The sequence below is a fragment of the Protopterus annectens genome, chromosome 8.part0, assembly GCF_019279795.1.
Source record: "Protopterus annectens isolate FY-2018-M chromosome 8.part0, PAN1.0, whole genome shotgun sequence".
In the NCBI taxonomy this organism is placed as follows: domain Eukaryota; kingdom Metazoa; phylum Chordata; order Ceratodontiformes; family Protopteridae; genus Protopterus; species Protopterus annectens.
The window spans coordinates 1,212,524,055-1,212,549,401 of record NC_056741.1 but is presented as its reverse complement, the minus strand read 5'-3'; positions in this window follow the sequence as shown (position 1 = coordinate 1,212,549,401).

Sequence of the window (25,347 nt, the reverse complement as noted above, 5' to 3'; positions counted from 1 at the left end):
GCGGTGGACTGGTCTGCGATAAGCAGTTGGGGGGAATGCTTGCGAGGCCGGTCCTTCTTAGGTTTATCCCCCTCCCTGGGCCTCTTGGCCGGACTGTGAGTCCCAGAGGCCGGGAAGGAAGAAGAAGCAGCAGCTGCTGCTTTCCCTGCCAGGGCAGAAGGGATCGCTGTCCAAGTAGAAGAGGGCAACAAGCCCTTGAGGATCAATTTGTCCCGCCTGTCCTTAAGTGCTCTGTGGTTAAACACAGTGCAAATAGAACAGGGAGACTTGAGGTAAACACCCCCAAGCAAACTATGCTCAGAGTGTGGCCATCCACCATGAATGCTTATAGCCAAACTGTGCATTTTTTTAACCCAGGCTTCGGGGCCTCAGCCACCTTGTCAGCTGATTTGCTAACTCACACTCATACACACAGAAAGCAAAAAGAGAGGAAAGAGAAAGCACACTCCTTTTTTTTTCTACAAAGAACCCCGGGGGGGGGGGGGTGATAGACAGGTTTAAGATAGACAGACAAGAAAAGAGCTAACAAACAGAGAAAAATACAACCTGACAAAACACTGAAGAAACACTGAAGCTCAGACCACATTGCGTACTCTAAGGCAGCAAGCGAGATCTGAAGGGATAAGGGAGACAGGGAGGCATTATGAGTAAGGGGAGGTGCTTGGAGCCATAGCTGGAGAATGCTGCAGTGTTGGATGCAAAGCAGATCCGAAGACCCACAGGTTGCAGAGCAAATGAAGTAAACCACTTTAGATCCAGATTTAAATCCCAAGGGGGAGAAAGGTTCTTGTATGGAGGTTTTAACATGGTCCCTTTTAAGAAGGCTTTGCAAAGCTTGTGGGAATTCAATGACAAGTTATCAAACCCAGTAAGGAAATTTGAAATGGCTGCCTATGCACCTTAATGGTAGAAGCTGCTGCCCCATTATAGAAAAGGTGGGCTGGAAATTCCAGAATGAAATGAATGGGAGCTGTGACGGGGTCCCTACTGCATTGCTGTACCCAGAATACAAACTTCTTCCATTTACTCCTATATGGTTTCTGAGTAGACAGTTTATGGGAAGACATCAAGATATGACAGACCGGGTAGGACAACATAAGTTGTCTGGCGGTCAATGAAACTGGAGGAACCAAGTTGTTAGCTTCAGATTGTGAAGGCTGGGATGAATCTTTTTTATCAGATGTGACAACAGGTCTGGAAAGGGATCCAGAATCCTGGGATCCTTTTGTAGATGAGGCCAAAAAATGTGAAACCAGATTTGTCAGGGCCAATATGATGCAATGAGGATTACTGTCCTCTTCAACCTTTTGGCTTTCTGTAGAAATTTGGGGATCAATGGAATGGGGGGAAAGGCATACAGAATTCCAATGGGGACAACTGTGTATCAGAGAATCCCTCAGGGTTTGTCCCTGTGGGGGAATCATGGCAGAATAGTTGCAGCATTTGTTGTTTAGGGGAGAGGCGAAAAGACTGCAGCAAGGCCGGCCCCATGTGTGGAAAATATTCTCCGCTACATTCTGGTTGAGGGACTACTCATGAGGCATAAGAGTGGCTCTGCTCAGCTTGTCCACTATGACACTGGATCTCCCCAGGATATGCATTGCTATCAGAAAGCAGTTGGATGAGATTGCCCATTGCCACACTCTGAGTGCTTCCCAAAAGAGAGTGTAAGATCTGCTTCCTCCTTGTTTATATACCATACTACCGACATGTTGTCTGATTGAATTGCCATGATCCCTAGAGAAAGGGCAGACTGAAATCTCTACAATGCTAAGAGCACCGCCCTCATCTCTAAGACATTTATGTGGAGCTTGGCCTCATTTGCAGACCAGTTATCTTGGACAGTCTTTTCCAGATAATACCCCCCCCAACTCAATCTGAAAAGCATCCTTGGTCACTGTAGCCTGTAGTTGAAGTGGAATAAAGGGTCAGCCTTGTGTCACCTGTTGTGAATGAAGCCACCATGAGAGATCTTTTCTGCATATGTCTGCTATGAGGATCTGATAGGACATTGGTTGGTGAATTATTGACCACTGAGAAGGCATTGCAAAATTCACATGTGAAACCTGGCCAGTGGGACCAGCACAATTGCAGGAGTTAAAGAACCTACAGGCCTTAGAACATGACAGGCAGCTACCCTTTTGTTTTTGACCAACCTTGCTGTCTGCCTTTTGATTAATACTCTGTAAGGAGGAAGTTTGGCAATCATCTGACTTGTGTCTAGCAGGGCTCCTATGAACTCTATTAAGTGGGTTGTAGATGAGATTTTTGGTGATTTATGATTATGCCTAGTTCTGAACAGAGTTGAAGAACAGAGTCTTTTGCATAGACTAGTAGATGCTTGGTCAGGGCGGAAATGAGCCAGTCGTCTAAGTAGTCCTTGTTGTCTCAGGTGATCCACAACCAAACGGCAGTGCTCTGAACTGGTAAATGACTGGCTCCCATCCAGAAGTGTAGGTATCTTCTGGAGTGCCTGTGCATTTTTATATGGAAGTATGCATCGCAAAGATCTATGAGTACATCCAATCATCCTTTTTCAGAAAAGGAAATATGGACTGAACAGTGACCATTCGGAACTTACTGCGTCGTACTGACTTGCTGAGATTCAGAATCGGTCGGCAGACCTCCGTTTTCTTTGGTACTAAAAAGAATGTTGAGTAACTTCCAAATTCTCTCTGGTCTGGAGGGACCTTTTATATGACTCTTATTTCTAGCAGTTTTTCAATTTACGAGACTGCTTGATCCCTTTGACTGGGTGGAACATCTGGGATTTTCTTGCTGGGAGGAGGTTGTTGAGAAAAGGGAATTTGGTAATCCCTGAATATTATCCTCTGCACCCATGTATCGAAAGTCATCTTCTGCCAGGTTCTCCAGTGCAGGGACAGACGACCCCCAATTGCCTCCAGAGATGGCACATCAGGCCTCCTTTCAGGAGTGCTGAAAAGGCTTCCTGAAGAATGATTCCCAGGAAAAGGAAGTTATGTCTTACCATAATGTTCCATCTGTGTTGTTCATCTTTTTTTATTTATCACAGATGGGTTCGGTTCCTAGCCCTCGGAACAGAATCGGCCTATTACCAAGCTTGCGCCAGCCAAAAAAACTTTCGAGCTAAGTCTCTACCCAGAATGCCCTTCGACCTGTTACCTCAGATCTAGTTTGCTAAGAAAGAAAGTAAAGCCGAGGCCACGTCTACGCAAGTACCCTAGTGCACAACTTAGACCCAAAGCATCCCCCAGGAGCCTTTGGAGGGGGAAGGAGGGTAGGAAGTGATGAATGAAAGAAGATGAACAATACAGATGGAACGTTATGGTAAGACATAACTTCTTTATCTGATGTTGTTAATCTTCTTTCCATTCATCACTGATGGGACAGAATCCCAAGCTACCTTCAGGTCCATGGGCGGCCCTTATGGAAGAACATTCCTGAGTACCATTGAGCTGAAGGCAGCTCTACTCTGGGAGACCAGGTCCAATTTGTAATGATTGATAAAGGTATGAGGCTTAGCCAAAGTAGCTGCTGCCCATATGTCATCCATGGATGCCCTGGAATGGAATGCTATAGAGGTTGCCATAGATCTAGTGGAGTAGGGTTTAACTTTTGGCATGGATTTATTATGGAGGGAATATGTGACACGTATGCAGTCCCTCAGCCATTTTGATAATGTAACCTTAAAAAAAGCCTCTCCCCTTTTGGGTCCGCAAAGGAGATGAAAAACTGTTCAGATCTACGGATAGGTTTGGTCCTGTCTAGGTAAAATCTTAATTGTCTATGTACATCTAAGGTATGAAGGCAATACTCTTATCTATTAGCAAAATTCGGAAAGAACACTGGTAGCTCAATGGACTAGTTAATACAGAATTCAGAAACAACTTTGGGAAGAAAGGATGGGTTAGTTCAAAGTGACACTCTGTCTTTATGAAAGACCAGATAGGGCCTCTTGATACACAATGCCTGCAGCTCCGAAACTCTTCTGGCAGATGTAATGGCTACCAGAAACAAAGATTTCCAAGACAAAAACTTTAGGTCACACTTAGCCGCAGGTTCAAAGGGCTTTTGAGTCAAAGACTGGAGGACTAAAATAAGGTTCCATGGTACTACGGGTGTCTGAGATGAGAGGTCCCTTTGAGGAAAGCCTTGCAGAGGCATAACAAAATACGAGGAGTGCCATCTATAGCACTGTGGAAGTTGGAAATTGCCGATAGATGTACACGTACTGTAGAGGCAGAGGCTCTGTTATCAAAAAAACTTAGCCAAGTATTGAAGCACTGCAGTAATTGGAGCCGAATATGGGTCTAGCATGTTATGCTTTGACCAAATGGAAAATCTTTTCCATTTATCCTGATATAGTCTTCTGGTGAATGGCTTGTGAGAGGCCAGAATGATGTCTTGAACAGGGGAAGAGAGATTAGCCTGCCTGGTGACTAACGGAAGTGGAGAAACCAACCTGTCAGCTTGAGAGTGGACAGGTTCAGGTAACTCAACCCTTGAGGGGTGAGTGATCAGATCTGGTAGAGAGTCCAGAATCCACGGCGGGAATCCTAGGTGAGGCCGGAGAAAGGGGAACCAAACTTGTCGAGACCAGAATGGGGCTATGAGAATTACCTTGCATCTCAACCGAATAACTTTCTTTAGAAATTGTGGGATAAGAGGAATGGGAGGATAGGCGTAGAGAAGTTCCATGGGCCAATTGTGGATCAGAGCGTCCCTCGGTGACTCCTCCTTCAAGGGCAGTAGGGCAAAGTAGCTGCTGCACTTACTGTTTGATGGGGAAGCGAAAAGATCGCAGCAAGGTTGGCCTCAGTGGCTGAAGATTACAGACGTCACCTCTGGGTTGATGGACCTCTTGTGGGACATGAGGATGCATCTGCTCAGTTTGTCTGCAATTGCATTGGAGCTCCCCTGGATATGCAATGCTATCAGAAAGCAGTTGGAAGCTATCACTCACGTCCAGATTCTGATGGCTTCTCGACAAAGGGGGTAGGACTTGGTTCCTCCTTGCTTGCTGATGTACCAGACCACTGACATATTGTCTGATTGGATTGCCTGCAATGCTAACAGCATGGCTCTCAGTTCTAGGATACTGATATGCAGGTGGGCTTCTGAGATGGACCATGTGCCTGGGACAGTCTTTCCCTGAAAATGGCCCCACCCACCCGATCATGGAACCATCCATGGTCACAATGGCTGTGGGCTGGGACGGTTGAAAAGGTTGGTTCCAAATATCTACGTCTGGCCTCATCTACCAAAGCAGGTCCTGCTTGCAGGAGTTGGTTATTTGAATCTTGTAGTCCAGGGGATGACAGTTTGGGAACCACTGACACAGAAGGTAGTTTTGTTAGAGGCACTACTGGAATTGACGCAGCCATAGAACCTAGGGCTTGGAGAACTTGTCTTACAGGGACTGATGTTTGAGAAAGAATCACTCGGATTTGAAGCCTCAATCGTTGGATTCTGTGAAAAGGGAGTGATACCAGACAGGACTGAGTATTGAACACTGCTCCAATGAACTCTATTTGTTGTGTAGGTATAAAATTTGATTTCTCCCACTGTATCGTTATACCCAACAATTTTGCCAGAGAGAGAGTATGTTGTAGCCCAGTTACCAGAAGATGCTTGGTGGGGGTGGTAAGAAGCCAATCGTCTAGATATGGAAACACCCAGAATCCTTTTAGTCTCAAGTGAGCTGTTACCACTGCCATGCATTTCGTGAACACTCTGGGGGCTGCAGAGAGACCGAACGGCAAGGCATGGAATTAGTAATGACTGACTCCTAGCCGGAAGTAAAGCAGACTCCTTGAGCATTTGTCCATCTTGATGTGGTAACACATATCCCGGAGATCTACAGAGCACATCCAATTGCCTTCTCTTAAAAAGGGAAGGATGGACTGAACCGTGACCATCCAGAAATTGGTTTAGGTGACAGACTTGTTTAAGCTGCTGAGATCCAAAATAGATCTCCAGTCCCTGTATTTTTGGCACCAAAAAGAATCTCAAGTAAAATCCAGGTCCACACTGGTCTGGTGGGAATGGTTGGATGACTTTTTTTGAGACAGCTTTACAATCTCTGAAGCTGCTGCTTCCCTTTGACTGGGTGGAATGTTGGGAAGTTTTCTTGGAAATTTTGGCTGATAAGAAAGGGGAATGGTGTAACCTTTGGTGATAATATTCTGCACCCAACGATCAGTGGTAATAGAGTGCCAAGCAGTTTGGTGCAGAGAGAAACGACCCCCGACTGCTTCCAAAGGTAAGCAATCGGGCCCCCCCTCAAGAGCGCTGATAAGGCTGTTCAGAGAAAGAGTCCTTGGAGCCTTGGTTGCGAGAATCCCCTCTGCCTCTATAGGGGTGTCTTCCAGAATTGTTACCCTCTCTGTCTCTGGGAGTATCACCACCACGTGTGGCATGGAAAGGACCCTGAGATTTCTTATGCCACATTTTCCCACTCCACTGATTCCTGGAGAAGGTACGTTGAGGGCTGGAAAACCATAGTCCTACAGCAGACAGGGTTTTTCCGTCTTGCTTGCACCTGGCTAGAGCGTGTCCATCACTTTGGAGCCAAAGAGGGATGAAGCTTTGATAGGAGCATTCGGAAAGGAAGACTTGAAGGGATCCGCGAGGTCACAGATGCACATCCAGGCATGACATCTCATAACAATGCCAAAACTAGCTGCTCTAGCCACCCCTTTGGTCACATGTGAGAGCAACCTCATGGACGAGCTGGACATTTGATTCCAGGGTTTCTAGCTGGGAGGCCACTTTGTCCCTAACCTCGTCAGACAACAGTCCTGCAAGTCAAGTATCCTAGAGCTTTCGGAAATCAAGTCCCTCTGGAGCCTCGAAACTATGCCAAGTAATTCAGTGACCGTATAGCAAAGGTCCCTGATGCAAAATCACGCTCCCCAAGTCTGTCGACTGCCCGTGACTCAATGTTGGGCAAGTGGACAGTGTGGGACCTTCCTTAGTCAAGCCCTTTTTCATGGTCACTGCCACCACCATAGCATCAACTGGTAACCCTTTGGACCAGTGGGGATTCTCAACAGGAGGGGACAGAATTTTGTCTGGTCTCTGATGGATCACCTCAATGGAATCAGGGTTCCTCCACATGTGCTGAGCTCGTCGGCAGGCAGGGTCACCCAAGAGATAGATGGCCTGGGCATAATATTCTGCAGGAACACGGACTTCTCAGACGAAGGGTTGGTGGGCTTCCAGTCACCTCTCTAATTCAATATCTCCAGAATGTCTCCGAAGGAAACATCACCAGGAGGTGACCGTGGAGCCCTTCACCATCATTGTAGGTCATGTCTTACGTTAAGGACTCATCAGGCGAGTCCACGTGCTTCCTCTTCTTGCACGCCTTCTTTCGAGGGGGCTCCTCAGTGGGGCCTCTGAGAAGGACTCGGAAGAGTGGGTACCCTGAACAGGGGTGTCCTGAGGCTTCTCTGCCTGGTGTCCCGAGGGTGGTGGTCTGTGACAGCTGCAGCTCAGGGGACGAAAACTGGGATTCCAACATCACTGGAGTGCTACCAGAAGCAAGAGCACTCTCCATCGCGCGGAAGGCAGACCCGCCCGAAGAGGGATGGGATCCCGGAACCAAGACAGACAACCTCGGGACCGGTGTCACACCCCGCTCTGATAGACCCACCACCACAGGTGGAGCTTCAAGTAAGATCGGCGCGGACGCAGCCATTGGCGCCAAGGAGGGAACCAAGGAGAAAGATGGCATCATACCCCGGGCCGATGTGCCCACCCCCCCCCCAATCCCCAGATAGATGAAGGACCGGATCGGCAGGAACTGAAGACCAAAGGGACAAACTTGGAGCCAGAGCAAGGTGCACCATAGGCGCCAAAGTGGTGGGTTCCAAGAAGGATGTCGGAACAGAAGGCTTCGGAACCAAGGTGGTCGAAGGAGGAGAGTAAGATGGAGTCCATGGATAAGGCAACCCAAGTCCAGCAGGTGGATGGGTTTTAGAAAGTGATGGAATCCCCCTGGCTAACAACAGCTGGTCCACAAGACGCACCACATCATGTTCTGCAAGGCTCCTGGTGGATCTAGTGGATACTCCAAATTGGGAATCAGGACGTTCGAGAAATGGGCTATATGCCTGGCCCAAAAATGGGTATACTGAGGGAGAGTATCGGGTCAGTGGTGCAAGGTCTACCAACTCCGAAGTCTCTGGTTTCGAGACCGGAAACAAAGGGGTCAGATCCAGTGAGGTCGATACAACGCTTGGTGCCGAAGTGGCACTCAGAGCCGAAACGGTCGGTTCCAAAATGGAAACTGAAGTCGAAGGAGCTCCTTGAACCGAAGTAGCTACAGGTGCCAAAGTCAAAATAGGCATAGTAAGATCTATAATTGGTGCTGGAGGCAGGGTCTGAGCCAATACAGGCGTAGGTATCGAAGGTTTTGAGATGGCTGGAGCCGAGGAAGGCAGAGCCAAAAAGGCAGATTTATGCTCCGACTATAACTTAGGGACCTTAGATTTCCCAGGTTTGCTCTGATCACCCGATGGTGAAGAAGGAACAGAAAGGGATCTCTTTTTGTCTTTAGAAGGAGGGGTTGAGACCGCCATCACAAAAATGGCCTCTGAGAAGGGAGACTTGAGTAACCCCTTCAGAATGAGTTTGTTTTTGCGGTCATTAAGAGTGCGTTGGCTGAAACTTTGACAAATATCACATGGAGGCTGCACTGAAAAGTGGGCCACTCCAAACAGTATACACAGTCATCATGCAAATCACTGTTAGGTAACTTGCCCTTACAAGAAGTACAATGCTTAAAGCCAGAGGTATCCTTCTTATCTGACATTTTAATAAAAAAGAACACCACCACTAATTGTATAATCCGATAATAATGAAGTCACTCACTTCAGAAAACACACAAAAATCACAAGAAAATACCAATATTACAACATACTGCACAAGAGAAGAAAGGGAAACACCTAAATAAAGATAAAGGCTAACAGGTTAAACAAGAGAAAACAATACCAGCTACGGTACTGAAGAAATACCACAAGGGTAAGGGAAAGGGCCATACCAACAATGGTACTTAAAGTTTACCAACGGTAACAACGGGTAGAGTGGAAAATATATGGTTAGACCGAAGAAAAGACATTAGTAATACTAAAGGTTTAGTAAAATATGAAGATATCCGGAAACTTTTACACAAATATCAAAAAAAGATTTTACTTAGCTGAGAGCTCGGCTGAAACGCGGCTTTTAAGGCTACGCAGAAACGAGATCTGAGGTAACAGGGAGAAGGGCATTCTGGGTAGAGACTTAGCTCAAGAGTTTTTTTAGCTGGCGTGAGCTTGGTAACAGGCCGATTTGGTTCTGAGAGCCCAGAACTGAACCCATCAGTGGTGAATGGAAAGAAGATTAACAACATCAGATCCTTGGTTTTGCACACCTCTTCTGTCACGAAGGCAATGTCTTCCATTGTTTCCCCTTCTGCCTCTGGGGGAAACTCTCCACATGTGCCTTGGTAGGACCATTGAGACTTTTTGAACCACATTTTTCCGCTGATTCTCTGACCTTTGGGATAGGGTCTTTGAGGAGTTGTAAAATGTATGCCCATGGCAGTAAGGGTCTATCCTTCCTTCTCACACCTGGTTAGCATATCCTTAACTTTGGGGCCAAAAACTGACATGCTGTCAAATGGAGCATTGACGAAAAAAACTTAAAAGGTTCTGCAAACTCGCAAAGGTGTATCCAGGCATACCTCCTCATGGAAATGCCGAACCTGTTGCTTTAATTCCTTTGGCTGCATGGGCGATGAGCATCATGGAAGAGTTTGTAATTGAATGTAGGGTGTCTTACTGATAAGCTACTTTCTCATTAGCCCCATCAGCTACTGCTCCTTGAAGGGTATCTGAGACCTCCTTGATCAGCTCCGTTTGTAACCTGGTAAAATGAGATAGATAACTCAGCGATAGCAAGGCAAAGGTCGCTGAGGAAAAGACATGCTTCCCACATTTATCCATCGTCCTAGAATCTTTATTGAGGATGAATAGTTGCTCTCCTTGGAAAGTTCCTTCTTGGTCGCTGCCGCCATGACCATAGCATCTACTGCAACCCCTGTAGACCAGAAAGTCTTATCTGAGGGAAAGGTTATAATCTAATTTGGTCTCCGGAGAACCTACCCGATTGAGTCTGGGGTCTCCCACACCCGCCAAGAGATCAGCTCTATGAGCTCATCTGTAGACAGAGTCACCCATGAGGTAGAATAGTGGGAACCAAAGGAAGTCAGGAAAAGAGACTCCTCAGACAAAGGTTTGCTGGACTGACAGTCACCTGTCTGCCTGAGAATCTCTAGAATCTCCCCAAAGGAAGTGTCCTCAGGGGGGTAACCATGGGGAACCTTTACCCTCATCGAGGTTGGTGTCTTCCGTGGCTGACTCCTTTTTGGAGTCCAAATGTTTCTTCTTGCATAACCTGTTCCAAAGGACCTCCTCAGTGGGATAGTTTGGGGAGGTATCGGAAGAGTCAGGTCTATCCTGACGGGTATCCTGGCACCTAGGGTCCTGATGTCCTTGTGGAACAAGATGTGATGAAGAATGCTGGGTATCTGCATGGGATAATGGATCCAAGAGGGTAGGTGACTTTTTTGATGCAGTGGTAGCTATAGCCCTCTCCATAGCCCCAAATGCTGATTGCTCTTGAATGGGCAAGGACCTCGGCTCCGATAAGCCATGCTTTTGGGACAGAGACTCCTCCAGTCCAGAAGGCAGCTCACCTGAAGTTGAAGCCAGAGCCAAACTTGCCTTCGCTGCAGCCCCGAGGAGCATCCACTGCTCCGAAGATCTAAGAGTTGATTGCAACTGAGGTTCACAAAGCTCGCTTCAGCTTTGGGAGCTCTCCAGCTCTGAAATGACCAATAAGCTCCAAGCAAAAGTCTGACCGGAGGAAGAAGACAATCTCTGATCTGAACTTAAAGGCAACAGCTGTATCAGATCCATGGGCTCCAAAGCCTGGCCCTGAAGTCAGACGAGGAGAAACAGGGGGAGTGGATGGCTTACACAGGCCCACAACAGAATAGGTTGTTGAGGGGGGCCTAGTGATACCCTCCACCCATAAAATCTTCTGCATCTGTTCCACATCTTCTTCAGTAAGAATACTGGACAAGGCAGAAGGGGATCTTGGCTGTGACAGAAAGGGGGTAGGTACCCTTGAAGGAACTCGGTCATATGAAAAGGAGTACCTTACCTTCAGTAATGACATAATTGGCTTGAATGGACTAAGTATCGGATCCAGTCTCAACAGATCCGGACATCCTTGCTAGATGGAATCAGAGCCAAAGAGGTAGTGGTCAGAGCAGAAGGCTGTGATCAAATCCTAGACTTCCCAAACGAGGGAGATTTTCTTTTTCGGCTTCCACTCCGAAGTATCTGTCAGCGCCGAAGAAGGTTGTTTTGTTGGCCTTGTCCTAAGTTCTGGAGGACAAGGCAGGGATCAAATTAGCCGATTTAACTTTAGAAGTAGAGCTCGACTATTCTTTACCTCCAGAAACAGCTTCAACAAAGGAATTTTGTGACTGCACTTCTTGAAACCTGCCAGTTTCTCCCATTTCTCTACCATGACAGAGGAAGAAGAGCAGAGAAAATACGCACACAGACACACTCACTCAAGAAAGATGAGAAGGAAACAATTATTATTTTTTTTTTTTTTGTAAGGGCAGATAGTGAGAAGAAAGAATGAGACAAAACTACTAACAACAGTAGGCAAGAAATACCTCTAGGGTAAAGGGGAGGAAAGTAACCTATAAAAAGTGGTTACTGGAGGGAAGGAGGAGGAAGAAGTGAAAGAAGCCTAAATAAAGAAACGATCACCACAAGAAAAAATCCTGAAGTTCCAGGGAGGGAAGAATTATTATACCAAAATGTTAAGAACTTAGAGGTGTAATAAGGAAAAATAGTAAAAAATGCGACCTGACACCAAGAGCTAGCTGGGATGACTATGTCTTCGCAATGCGGCAAACAAGATCTGAAGTATTTGCGAGAGATGCATTGTGGGTAAGGGGCGGTATCCAAGAGCTTTTTTGGTTACCACAAACTTGCTAACTGCCGAGTAGGATACGAGGGCTGGGATCCAAACCCACATGTGAGGAGCAGATGAAAAATTGACAATATCAGATCCATATATTCTTAACACCTGTCTGATTTCTATAGAAAGTTTGTTGATGGGTAGAAAATGTGATTCCCTTGGGAGACAGGGTCTTTCCTTCTTGTTCACTGCAGGTAAGCATTTGTTTCACAGATGGACCAAACAAAGATGTTCCATCAAAGGAAGCAATGATGAAAAACATCTTGAAAGGCTCCAAAATGTCACATAACTGCATCCGGGGATGTCTATTTACGGCAATGCCTGAAGAGAGAGACAGAGACAGAGACAGGCAGAGAGAGAGAAGAGAGAGAGAGAGAGAGAGAGAGAGATAATTTGGCAGTTCTTTGGTCAAATCTCTCTGTAGCCTTTTCAAGTTTGCCAGATAGTTAAGAGGCCTCAAAGCTAATGGTGATGTAAAAACTTGCTTTCCGAATTTGTCCTGTGCCTTAGACTTTCTGTTTGGCGAGTGGACAGAATAGCTCTCTTCTGCTAGCTCTTTCTTACTGCGTGACATAACCATCATTACACCTAGAGGGACTCCTTTGCTCCAGTGGGATTTAGTTTATGAGAAGTGCAAAGAGTTTGCCAGATTGACACAGTATTGGCTCAACAGAATCTGTTTCTTTCAATGCCCAGTGAGAGACTAGATCAATAAGCTCATCTGCCAGGCAGTTCACCCAAGACATACATGGGCCAGAAACAAAAGCCTCCAAAAATACTGACTCCTCTGGAGAAGGATTATCACAAGACCAACCACATTTCTGCTTAAGAAACTCTAATATGTCTCCAAAGGAGATGTCGTCAGCTGGTGATCTGGGGGACCCTCCTTCTTCCTTGAAAGTAGTATCTTCAGTGAGAGATTCCAACAGGGAATCTATGTGTCTCTTCTTCCACATTCTATTCCGACGGACCTCCTCTTGGGAATGTTCTGGGGAGGTGTCAGAACAGATAGGGAGCTCCTCTATGGGAAGCAAGTGGAAGCTAGGTGGAACTGGTTGTACTTGTGGAGCAGGTCTGATGGCCTCACAGCTCGGAATTAAGGAGAGAATAAGGGGAGGATTTGAAGGAAGAGAGACCAGATCTCTAGAATGACAAAAGCCCTTTCCACAACCTCGAAGATGACAGACCTGGAGAAGCTGTGGCACCCACACCACAGCCGATTATTCCAGTATGGGCAGAGCACGACTATGACCAGATCAGTGCCTGAAGGACGGAGCCAGACCACAGCTGTCCAGCACTGAGGCTCCAAGGGGAGAGGGATGGATAGGACATAGGAGTAGATCCCAGCTCCATGGATCTGACGCAGATTCCTTGGCTTCAGGACCCGTTCCTATCTAAAGGAATACAAGCAGATCTCATAACGGATGCTGATAGAGTCGAGGAACTTATTCTCTTTGGATCTGACTCAGGAACTCTTGGAGCTGTCGGATTCTGGGGTTCTGAACCCGAAGGACAGACTGGAGAAAGAGGAACCACTGCGTGGTTAGTGGCAGGAAGACTTACGGCTTCAATTGAGGATGGAGTTGAGATGATCACCATCCGGATCTCAGCTCTGAGAAACTTTCGCATCCTCCTATCCATGACTGCACTGGAAAGGCTTCTAGAGGACTTGGTGGATGATGTGGTTGACTGGGGCCTAGAGTGCTTCTTGGGAGTTTGCATAAAAGGGGAATGGAGCCTAGAGGAAAGTGGATCCAAAAGACACTCGGGAGAATGAGCTCTAGGAATGTATGATGTACTAGTTTTCAGATCCAAGGGCTTGGGATCAGTAATCTATGTTGGAGGGATTGCTGATATGATAATCTGATCCAATGGTTTAGGATCTGAAGATTTTGGAGCAAGAGTGCTTACTTTTGGGCCTGAAGAAGACGGATCCGATATTTTTGAAACTTTAGAAGGTGGCTCCGAAGTAGTTCTGAGAGACTTTGGTAGTGATGACTTCCTATGCTCTGAAGGAGCTGTAGTGGTCATACTGGGGGTTTGAGCGCCAGAAGATGATGAAGTTAAGGGAAAAGGTAAACCATTATGGATAAATTTACTGCATCTGTCAACTAAAGCTCTTGGATTGAAAGCTGCACATAATGAGCAGTTTGTGCTCAGATGAGCTGCTCCTACATTATATATGCACTTCTTGTGGGTATCTGAGTAAGGGATTTTGTGCACACAAGAAGGGCATTTTTAAACACCTATCTGCTTGTCAGCCATGAGAGTACAAGGAAAAGAAAAGGGAGAAATATATAAACAATTTTTTTCAGAAAAAATTACCAACAATGATAATTAAAAAATCACCCTGATAAAAGGGTAGGAGGAACAGAAAGAGTATAGAAAGAAAAATAACCAACTGTGGTAAGTTAAAAAATTACTATAAAAAGATAGTTATGTACTCACGATAATGTTCCATCTGTGTTGTCAATTTTCACTTTTTCCTTGCACTTGGGTTTGGATCCAAACCCTCGGATTCGATTCAGCCACTACAATAGCTCATGGCAACCAAACTTTCTAGCACCTTCCCTTACCCATAATGCCTCTCTCCTAATCACCTCAGATCTTGTTTGCATGCAATCATAGAATAAAAGATAGAATAGGAAATTATCTTAAATAAGGGTAAGACCATTTCCGGCTTTCACAATAGCCAAGAACAAATTTAGGTCAACTCACTTATCCAGAAGCCAAAAGGGGTAGGGGGATGGTGGGTGGATTTGTGACGAAAAAATTAAAATGGACAACACAGATGGAATGTTATGGTAAGTGCATAACTCTTATCTGATGCCAGTTTTCACTTTATCCTCACACTTGGAACACAATCCCCCAGCTACCTTCTTTCCTGGGTGGCCTCATGGGAGGATATTCTTTAGAACCACTGAAACAAAGGAGACTCTACCCCTAGAAAACAAATCTAACTTGTAGTGAGCAATAAAGGTATGAGGGGTAGCCCAGGCTGCTGCAGCGCAAATGTTATCCATGGATGCTCTAGACTGAAAAACTGAAGAAGTGTCCACTGTTCTACTGGAGTGAGCCCATACAGGCTTTGGAAGTTCTAAACCTTGATTCTTGTAAATATAAGAGATGCAGTCCTTAAGTCATTTATCTAGAATTACCTTGGTCACTGGAAGACCCAATATATTTTCAGAGAAAAAGACAAACAATTGGCTTTGTTTTCTTATGTCATTTGTTCAATGAAGGTAAACATGTAGTTGTCTATGAACATGCGGTAAATGCAACATATATTCATCTTTATTGGTGAAGTTAAGGAAGAAAACTGCAGATTAAAGGATTGGTTGATAGTATTCTCTGAAACGATCTTTGGTAAGAAAGAAGGACTAGTACATAAAGTGATCCTGTCTTTGTAAAAGATTAAATATGGCAGTTAGGATGACAAGGCTTTAATCTCAGAAATTCTCCTTGCAGATGTGATGGCTACCAAAAATATGGTTTTCCAAGAGAGAAATTTAAGCAGACATGTGACTGCTGGTTCAAAGGGAGGCTGTATAATTTTCTGTAATATTAAAGTTCCAAGTTGGTAAAGGATCTTTATATGGGGGCTTGAGTAGAAGAGTTCCTCTCAAGAAAGCTTTGCATAGTTTATGTCAAGCAAGGGACAAACCATCAAATCCACTGTGAAAGTGAGAAATTGCAGCTAGTTGCACTTTTGCTGTAGAATATGCTGTCCCTCATTAAATAGCTGTGCTAAAAAGTCTAAAATAGTGTGGATAGGAACTAAAAAAGGATCTACATAATTTTGTTGAGGCCAATGTACAACTTTCCTCCATTTCCTGTTACACAATGTTTGTGTAGATGCCCTATGGCAGGAGAATGGGATATGGCACACTGGAGAAGACAGCATAGGTTGACTGGCAGTTAGCAGAAAAAGAAGTTATATACCTACCAACTGGTTCCATGTTAGTTGTCTTCATCTCATCTTCTTTCTTGCTGGTTGGGATCGGCTCCGACTCGGCCATCTTCAATAGCTCGAGAGCTGTTTACTAGCTCGAGGCTACCCCTTATCCCATGATGCCTAACAATAGCTACCCAGATCTCGTTTGAAATAGCTAACCCCAGACATAGCCAGAGAATGAACCTGTCCAAACAAAAGGTTGAACACACCTGTCATACTCTCTAAGTCAGTAGAGGAAACAAACCAGAGAACACTCAGCCAGTGAAACCAGAACTCCTCTCGGTCCAATAGGACAGGGGGACGGAGGGTGGGATGCAAGAAAGAAGGTGAGATGAAGACAACTAACATGGAACGTTATGGTGGGTACATAACTTTTTTATGTTAAGTTGCCTATCTCGCCTTCGTTCTTGCTGGTTGGGACAGCGTCCCTAGCAGCTACAATCCTGGGTGGCTCATTGGAACAGACTCTTCAGAACAGTGGAACCAAAGTCAGCTCTGCTCCTGGAGACCATATCTAGCTTGTAATGAGAAATAAAGGTATGAGGATTTGCCCACGTAGCAGCTGCACAGATAGAATCCATGGGCAACCTAGATTGGAAGGCTACAGAGGTGGCCAAGGCCCTAGTAGAATGACCCTTCGGTTTGATAGGTAACTCTTTGTTCCTTAATTGATAAATGAAAGTAACAGTGTGAGACAACCAACTGGATAAAGTCACCTTGGAAACTGGGAGACCTTGTTTGCCTAGAGCATAGGAAAGGAATAGTTGGTCCGACTTCTTTATTTCCTTAGTCCTGTGCAGGTAAAAACGCAATTGTCTATGAACGTCCAATTGGTGTAATTTGTACTCTGCCTTGTTGATGTGGTTAGGGAAAACACGGGAAGGTCTATAGATTGGTTTAAATTAAATTCTGAGCAGACTTTCGGAAGAAATGAAGGATTAGTCCTCAGAGCAACCCTGTCCTTATGAAAAACCAAGTATGGAGGACAAACACATAGTGCTTGAAATTCAGAGACGTGTCTGGCCGAAGTGATAGCTACCAGAAAAAGTGTCTTCCAAGATAGAAACTTAATGGAGCAGGATGCTGCTAGTTCAAAAAGGGGCATAGTTAAGGAAGTTAGTACCAAATTAAGGTCCAAAGGAGGAGGGGGATCTCTCACTGGAGGCCTAAGGAAAGTGGTCCCTCTCAAAAAGGCTTTACAGAGCTTATGAGACATGTTTGAATTTGAAAAACCAACATGAAAGTTAGAAATGGCCGCTAACTGAACCCTGATTGTAGCAGAAGCGGACCCAGAATGAAAAAGTTGAGCTAGGAATTCCAGAATTTCGTGGACAGGGGCTGAAAAGGGATCTACATTCCTAGCCTCTGCCCAGCAAGAAAAACGTTTCCATTTACCAGCATAAGTTTTTCTGGTTATGGACTTGTGAGAGGAGATAATAATCTCACGTACCGCTGGGGAAATGCTGGGAAGCCTGGCTAAGGTTGGAAGTGGAGCAATCAAGATCTGAGCTGGAGAGTTTGGAGGGACTGATGCAGCCCACCTGATTGACGAATCAGTAGGCCTGGAATAGGGTCCAGAGTCCAGGGCTGATAGAGAAGGTAATGGTGCAGGAATGGGAATCATATCTGTCGAGGTCAATAGGGGGCAATGAGGAGAATTTTGCAACCCAACGATTTTGCTTTCTGTATGACTTTTGGAATCAGGGGAAACGGAGGAAAGGCATAAAGAAGTCCCTGAGGCCAATCGTGGACTAGAGCGTCTCTGGGTGAGTGACCTGGAAGCAGAAGAAAGGAGAAGTAGTTGCTGCATTTGCTGTTGAAGGGGGTGGCAAAAATATCGCAGCAAGGCTGTCCCCATTTGCTGAAGATAAGATCCGCAACTTCCTGATTCAAAGACCACTCGTGAGGCATGAGAATAGCTCTGCTGAGCCTGTCCGCAATGACGTTGGACCTCCCAGGGATGTGTGTCGCAATCAGAAAATGTTGGGAGGAAATCGCCCACTGCCACAGTCTGAGTGCTTCTCGACAAAGGAGGTAGGACCTGGTTCCGCCCTGCTTGTTGATGTACCACACCACGGACATGTTGTCTGTTTGAATCACAATGGTCCCAGAAGGAAGAGAGTCCTGAAGGGCTTGCAACGCTAGGAGTACGGCTTTCATTTCTAGGACATTTTTGTGCAGATGGTACTCGTGAGGTTGCCAAGTACCTTGGACTGTCCTGCCCAGATAATGCCCCCCCGCACCCTATCAGGGAGGCGTCTGTGGCCACTGTGGCTACCGGAGGGGGCTGAATGAAGGGTCTGCCCTGAGTCACTAGTGGGGAGACCATCCACCATGAAAGGTGCCTTCTGCATGCTTCTGTAATCATGATCATGTGAGACATGGGCAGCTCTTGGAAGGACCACTGTGTGAACAGAAGCCACTGAAGAATCCTCATATGAAAGCGGGCCAGCTGGACTAAAAGAATGACTGCTGCCATGGAGCCCAGAGTTTGAAGGTCGAACCTGACTTGGATTCTTCTGCACTGCATTAGAATTTGTACATGCTGACGAAATGTAGACACCCTTTCTATCGGTAGCCTTGCGGACATCTTCCTTGTGTCTACATCTGCTCCTATGTAGGTGAAAGATTGACAGGGCAACAAGGCAGATTTTTCGAAGTTTATTATAATGCCTAGCTGAGAGCAGATTGTGATTGTGTAGTCCCTGGCTTGTAGGAGTTGATACCTGGTAGTAGCAGTGAGGAGCCAGTCATCTAGATATGGAAACACCTGGAATCCTCTACGTCTCAGGTGAGCCGTGACCATTGCCATACATTTGGTGAACACCCTGTGGGCTTTGGTGAGACCAAACGGCAGAGCTCTGAACTGGTAATGACTAGCTCCCAGCCGGAAGCGAAGGAATCTCCTGGAGCGCCTGTCCATTTTGATATGGCAGTATGCGTCCTGAAGATCTATCGAGCACATCCAATTGTCCTGACCCAGAAAGGGTAGAATGGACTGTAGCGTGACCATCCGAAACTTTGTTCATCGAACAGACCTGTTTAGTCTGCTGAGATCCAGGATTGGTCTCCAGTCCCCTGTCTTTTTTGGTACCAAAAAGAACCTTGAGTAAGTTCCGGATCCGTGCTGGTCTGCCGGGACTTCCTGGATGACTCTTTTTTTCTAGCAGTTTTGAAATTAGAAGTTATGTACTCACCATAACGTTCCATCTGAGTAGGTATCTTCATTTGTCTGCAACCTTTGGGATACGGATCCGATCTCGGATCCTAGCCGGCAACTTCTACCACAGCATAGATCCGAGCTCCTAGCTCCTCCCTTTACCCATAATCCCCTGCCAACCCTGACTGACCTCAGATCAAGTTTGCCCGATATAACAAGTGTTACTGTGCCCCGGAAGGGTCTTATCTAAGACAGATCCTAAACAGAATCATATAGTTCAGGGGGAAGGAGGGGGGGATGTTTGCAGACAAATGAAGATACCTACTCAGATGGAACGTTATGGTGAGTACATAACTTCTAAATCTGAAGTAGGCACTTCATTTGTCAGCAACCTTTGGGACAGAGTCCCCAGCTACCTGAATCCTGGGTGGCCGTTATGGAAGTATATTCCGGAGCACTGCAGAGCCAAAGGACGCCCTACCTCTGGAGACAACATCCAGTTTGTAATGGCTGATAAAGGTATGAGATGAAGCCCAAGTGGCTGCGGAACAAATATCATCCAAGGTGACCCTAGATCTAAAAGCCGCCGAAGTAGCGATGGCCCTAGTAGAATGAGAGCGGACTCCCTGAGGTGCAGGCCTTCCCGAACTCTGATATGCCAAGAGGATACAACTAGCTATCCACCGTGACAGAGTAACTTTAGAAACTGACTTGCCTAAACTGGTTTTGGCAAAGGAGACAAACAACTGGTCAGATTGCCTATGACCAGCAGTTCGATGAATATAAAAGCGTAATTGTCTGTGCACATCCAAAGAATGCAGTTTGTACTCTCCTTTGTTCTGATAATTGGGAAAGAACACGGGAAGATTAATAGATTGATTAATATTAGCTTCCGAAGATACCTTAGGCAGAAAGGACGGATTGATCCTGAGGTAAACTCTATCATGATGGAAGGCCAAATACGGCGGTTTAACACAGAGAGCCTGAAGGTCAGAGACCCTTTTAGCTGAAGTAATGGCCACCAGAAAGGCCGTCTTCCAAGAGAGGTATTTAAGATCAACCGTAGCCGCCGGCTCGAAAGGGGGGCTTGTCAAGGCCTGTAGAACCAAAGATAAATCCCATGGGGGTACTACCTCCCTGACCGGAGGTCTGAGAAGGAAGGTACCCTTGAGGAAAGCTTTACAGAGCTTGGAGGTAATTAGAGGACCCGATTCATGCCCTAAATGATAATGCGAAATCGCTGCTAGTTGTACCTTGACTGTAGAGCAGCTAGCCCCCTGATGAAAAAGGGTAGTTAGAAAATCCAAAATCAACGTAAGAGGCACCGTGAAAGGGTCTACGTGATGGTGCTCCGCCCAGATGGAGAAACGTTTCCACTTACTCCGATAGATTCTTCTGGTGGACGGTTTGTGTGCTGCTACTAGGATGGCTTTGACTGGTGAGGAGATTCCGGGAGTCCTTATCAGGAGTGGAACTGGAGCAGCCAAGCCGTCAGCTTGAGGTTGGCCAGATTGGGGGTCGGAAGACCCAGACTGTGAGTAATGAGATCCGGGAGGGGATCCAGAATCCAGGGTGGATGAATCAGATGAGACCACAGGTACGGGAACCACGTTTGATGAGGCCAGAATGGGGCAATGAGGATCATTTTGCTCCCCAACTGACTGGCTTTCTGTAAGAATTTCAGCATCATGGGCAATGGAGGGTAAGCGTAAAGGAGACCGGGAGGCCAAGCATGTACTAGAGAGTCTCTCAGGGACTCCCCCTGAGGGGGGATTAGAGTGAAGTAACTGTTGCATTTGGTATTTGAAGGAGAGGCAAAAAGATCGCAACAGGGTTGCCCCCATTGGGCAAATAAGAAGTTATGTACTCACCATAACGTTCCATCTGAGTAGGTATCTTCATTTGTCTGCAACCTTTGGGACACGGATCCAATCACGGATCCGAGCCGGCAACTTTTACCACAGCATAGATCCGAGCTCCTAGCTCCTCCCTTTACCCATAATCCCCTGCCAACCCTAACTGACCTCAGATCAAGTTTGCCTGATATAAGCATTGTTATTGTGCCCCGGAAGGGGCTTATCCAAGACAGATCCTATAGGTCAGGGGGAAGGAGGGGGGGATGGCTGCAGACAAATGAAGATACCTACTCAGATGGAACGTTATGGTGAGTACATAACTTCTTAATCTGAAGTAGGAACTTCATTTGTCAGCAACCTTTGGGAACAGAGTCCCCAGCTACCTGAATCCTGGGTGGCCTTTATGGAAGAACATTCCAGAGCACTGCAGAGCCAAAGGACGCCCTACCTCTGGAGACAACATCCAGTTTGTAATGGCTGATAAAGGTATGAGATGAGGCCCAAGTGGCTGCGGAACAAATATCATCTAAGGGGACCCTAGATTTAAAAGCCGCTGAAGTAGCGACGGCCCTAGTAGAATGAGCTTGGACTCCCTGAGGTGCAGGCCTTCCCGAACTCTGATACACTAAGAGGATACAACTAGCTATCCACCGTGATAGTGTAACTTTAGAAATTGACTTGCCTAAACTTGTTTTGGCAAAGGAGACAAACAACTGGTCAGATTGCCTATGACCAGCAGTTCGATGAGTATAAAAACTTAATTGTCTGTGCACATCCAAGGAATGCAGTTTATACTCTCTTTTGTTCTGGTAATGGGGAAAGAACACAGGAAGATTAATAGACTGATTAATATTAGCTTCTGAAGACACCTTAGGCAGAAAGGACGGATTGATCCTGAGGTAAACTCTATCTGGATGGAAGGATAAATATGGCGGTTTAACACATACAGCCTGAAGTTCAGAGACCCTTTTAGCTGAAGTAATGGCCACTAAGAAGGCCGTCTTCCAAGAGAGATATTTAAGATCAACCGTGGCCGCCGGCTCGAAAGGGGGGCTAGTCAAGGCTTGGAGAACCAAGGACAAATCCCATGGGGGTACTACCTCCCTGACCGGAGGTCTGAGAAGGAAGGTACCCTTGAGGAAAGCTGTACAAAGCTTAGAAGTAATTAGAGGGCCCGATTCATGCCCTACATGATAATGCAAAATCTCTGCCAGTTGTACCTTGACTGTAGAGCAGCTAGCCGCTTGATGAAAAAGGGTAGTTAAGAAATCCAAAACCGACGTGAGAGGCGCCGTGAAAGGATCCAAGTGATGGTGCTCTGCAAAGATGGAGAAACGTTTCCACTTGCTTCGGTAGAATCTTCTGGTGGAAAGTTTATGCGCTGCTGCTAGGATGGCTTTGACTGGTGAGGAGATTCCGGGAGTCCTAATCAGGAGTGGAACTGGAGCAACCAAGCAGTCAGCTTGAGGTTGACCAGGTTGGGGGCTGGGAGACCCAGAGGGTGGGTAATGAGATCTGGGAGTGGATCCAGAATCCATGGTGTATGAATTAGGTGAGACCTCAGGTACGGGAACCATGTTTGACGAGGCCAGAATGGGGCAATGAGGATCATTTTGCTCCCCAGCCGACTGGCTTTCTGTAGGAGTTTCAGCATCATGGGCAAAGGACGATAAGCGTAAAGGAGACCGGGAGGCCAAGCATGTACTAGAGAGTCTCTCGGGGACCCCCCCTGAGGGGGGATTAGAGCGAAGTAACTGTTGCATTTGGTATTTGAAGGAGAGGCAAAAAGATCGCAACAGGGTTGCCCCCATTGGGCAAATATTTATATTGCTACTAGAGGATTGAGAGACCATTCCTACGGAGTCAGAATCGAACGACTGAGCCTGTCTGCTAAGATGTTGGACCGTCCCGAAATGTGCATTGCAATAAGAAAGCGGTTGGTGGAAATCGCCCATTCCCACACTCTCATGGCCTCGTGACAAAGAGGATAAGACCTGGTTCCCCCCTGTTTGTTGATGTACCAGACAACTGACATGTTGTCCGTTTGTACTGCAATCGTCCCAATCGGGAGAAGGCTGTGAAGTGCCTACAATGTCAAAAGCACCGCCCTCATCTCTAGGACATTGATATGCAAAGAGGTCTCTGTGTCGTTCCACGTGCCTTGGACCATTCTGCCTGAATAGTGCCCCCCCACCCCAGGTGAGAGGGGTCCGTGGTCACTGTGGCGACGGGGGGAGGCATCGAGAATGGTCGTCCTGTGTGAAGGCTAAGGGACTGGAGCCACCACACGAGTGACCCTCTGCAAGCCCTGCTTAGGGGAATGGGATGGGACAGGGGGTTGCGAGACAGGGACCATTGCACCTGGAGGGTCCACTGCAAGACCCTCATATTTAGACGGGCTAGGGGCAGCAGAGAAATTGCTGCCGCCATGGACCCTAGAGCCCTCAGGATCAATTCCGCCGGTGGAGCAGGAAGTTGTAAAATGGCCAGAACATGCAACCTCAGGTTCTGAAACCGATCGGGAGTCAGGAAAGCAAGCATTAGTCTGGAATCCAATCTCGCCCCTATGAAATCTATTACCTGTGTAGGAGCCAGAGAGGATTTGGCCATGTTGACAGTCAACCCTATGCTTGAAGCAAGATTGAGGAAGTAATCCCTACTTGAACAGAGCAGATGCCTTGTTGGGGTGATGAGGAGCCAGTCGTCCAGGTACGGAAAGACCTGAATTCCCTGAAGCCTCAGGTGGGCCGCTATAACCGCCAAGACTTTGGTGAACACCCTGGGGGCTGAGGTGAGACCGAAGGGAAGGGCCATGAACTGAAAGTGACTGGCTCCCAGCCGGAAGCGGAGGAACCTCATGGAGCGTCTGTCCACCAGAATGAGATAGTACGCATCCTTGAGGTCTATCGAGCATATCCAGTCGTTCTCCCATAACAGGGGGAGAAAAGATTGTAGTGTGACCATCCGGAACTTTTCTTTGGGTACTGCCAGGTTCAAGAGAGAAAGGTCGAGGATGGACCTCAAGTCTCCCGTCTTTTTTGGCACCAGAAAGAACCTGGAGTAAAACCCTGATCCGAGCTGATCTGGGGGGACAGGTTGGATGGCTCTTTTTTGTAAAAGCTGCTGAATTTCTGTAGCAGCCGCCTCCCTCTGATTGGGTGGTACGTCGGGGAGGCTTCTGGTTTTGGGGGTTACAATAAAGGGAATTTGGTAACCTCTGGATATAAAGCGAAGCACCCAGCGATCTGTTGTTATGGACTCCCACATTGCTAGGTGCCTCGAAAGACGCCCCCCGACTGCCTCCAGAGTGGAGCAGCCGGGCAACCCCTCAGGGGTTCTGCGTGGGCCTCTCAGAGAAGGGGTCTCTGGACCCAAAATTTCTGGGACCCCCTCTGCCTCTAGGGCGGCGTCCTCCCTGTCCTCCTCTGCTACGAGAGGACTGGTTGTCCGGAGCAGACTGGGACTGATGCGATTTCTGGAACCACATCTTCTTATGACCCTTTTGGTTCTTAGAAAAGGACCTCTGGGGAGCAGAGAAGCGGACTCCGATAGCAGACAACGTCTTCCCATCTTTCTCGCTCTGGACTAAAGTGTCGCGAACGGTTTTGCCAAACAGTGCAGAACCATCAAAGGGGGCATTCGCGAATGACGCCTTAAAGGGTTCCGAGAAGTCACAATGTTGGAGCCAGGTTTGGCACCTCATTACCAGGCCGGCTCCACCAGCTCTAGCGGCTCCTTCCGTGGCGTGAGACAAGAGCCGCATACAGGTGTCAGAAACGGAACGTAGAGTGGACATTTGGGAGGAGTACAGCTGCTTGTCCCCTTCCGACATGGACTCTGGGAGGGAGGCAGCGTATTCTTTTATTAGATCTCGCTGCATCTGGATGACGTGTGCCATATAGTTCAACGCCCTCATGCAGAAGGTTGCTGAACTGAAGGCCCACTTCCCAAGGCGGTCCATCGCCCGAGACACCTTGCTCGGTGGGCGGACCACGGAGCTCTCCTGAGCCAACTCCCTCTTGGTGGCCGCCGCCACCAACATGGCATCCACAGGGGGACCTCTGCTCCAGTGGGTTCTTTCTGCAGGGGGACTCAGGATCCTATCTGGGCGCTTGGAGACTGGCTCTACAGTGTCCGGCTCCTTCCAAGCCCTGGTGGAGATAAGGTAAACCAGGGGGTCAGAGGGAGGGGACACCCAAGAAGTAGATGGCCCTGCTTCAAACGCCTCTAGGAATACGGACTCATCGGAGGAAGCCTTGGTGGCAGACCACCCTCCCCTAATCCTGAGCATTTCCATGATGTCGCCAAAGGAGACATCCTCGGGGGGTGACCTTGGGGAGCCT